Source organism: Mus pahari, chromosome 22, assembly GCF_900095145.1.
Source record: "Mus pahari chromosome 22, PAHARI_EIJ_v1.1, whole genome shotgun sequence".
Classification (NCBI taxonomy): domain Eukaryota; kingdom Metazoa; phylum Chordata; class Mammalia; order Rodentia; family Muridae; genus Mus; species Mus pahari.
The window spans coordinates 12184913-12186519 of record NC_034611.1 but is presented as its reverse complement, the minus strand read 5'-3'; positions in this window follow the sequence as shown (position 1 = coordinate 12186519).

The following is a 1607-nucleotide window of genomic DNA, read 5'->3' as shown; positions in this document are numbered from 1 at the left end:
AGTGCCCAGTGACTTCCTGAGCCCCAGGCAGAGGGACAAGGTCAAGTCTAGGCAGAATGTGATCTGGCACAAGAAGAAGCCAAGTTATAAAGATGCCGTCCATCCGTAACGCCTGTGCTGGGCACTGCACTGCATGAGCTACGCACTACAGTTTGGGTTACATCTGAGTAGAGAGCCCTGCTCAGGTACTGAATGGTGGACCCGGCATCAGAATCCTTTCCTGATCAATTACAAAAGCTCTCTTCATTTGATTTACCACTCTACTGCCATTAGTGTGCGTCATCCAGAAACGATGACGGCAGAGATACACAACGACCTTTCCTGTCAGTGGAGCGGATTTCCCATCTCACAACCCACACTACACAGCACTGCAGAATTGGGACGTTGTTTATCTCTGAGCTGAACTTAACTCATAGCTACCATTTCCACGGATGGCATCTTTATAACTCAGCTGCCTCTTGTGCCAAATCATATTTCTGCCTAGTGAAGGAGGCTGTGAGCTTGAGGGTTGTCCTTGCCCCTCTGCCTGGGACTCAGGAAGTCACTGGGCACAATGGGGGGTGGGGACTTCCCTGTGATGCCTCTGGGCTTTTCTCCCTGCACATCCTCTGTGAACCCCACCTCCATCTCCAGGAGAGGGTCTGCTCTTTTTCATCCTAGCTTCAAGGAGTTGAAAGCTGGAGAATTAGCTACTTTCACTCTTTTCTGGGGTGTGGTGCTTTTAGTCACCTGAGACATCTTCTGGAGTTCACATGGGACTTCTAGTTTCTATTTAAATCATAAACATGCTCTTGTCATTTCTAGTTTCATCTTCTAAAACTGAATAGATCTCAAGCTTGTTTAAATCATGCATCTCCAGCCCCAAGCTGTGTTAATCTCCCTTTGGACTGGGCATTAGCAAGGCTATGAATGCCAGCAAGAAGAGTACACTAATTGTGTGTGCTTTAAGTTTTCCCCTATTACAGGTTTTATTCTTTGTGGAACCCTAAAGCAAGCTGAACAAACGCTCTACAACTGAGCCCCATCCCCATTCCTTTAGATGAGTATTGAAATTATTTACTGCTAATAAACACACTGAAATCTTTCAACATGAATCAAGAACTATTAGCTTTATGTATTTCAGATGAAAAAAAAAACAGAAAAAATGAGAAAAATGTTCACTGTTTCCAATACAAGCTTTGGTGACATTCCAACTTCACAGGAAACTCAGCCTGACATGGTTTGTAAGGCCATCAATCTGGAAGGAAGATTTCAAGTCTAAGCATGATCATTTAGGCAGGAGGAGCCTTATTCAGAGGTCAGCCCGGGATACATAGTGAGACCTTGTCTCAGAAATACCCTACTATTCAAATTCACTATTTAAAAATTCACTATTAAAGGATAAACATGGGTGCTCTAGTTGTGGGGAGAATGGAGAAAGAGGAGGAATGCAGGGAAAATCACAGTAAGAATGTCTGAAAAGGCCGGGCGTGGTGGCACACGCCTTTAATCCCAGCACTTGGGAGGCAGAGGCCGGCGGATTTCTGAGTTCGAGGCCAGCCTGGTCTACAGAGTGAGTTCCAGGACAGCCAGAGCTATACAGAGAAACCCTGTCTCGAAAAACCAAA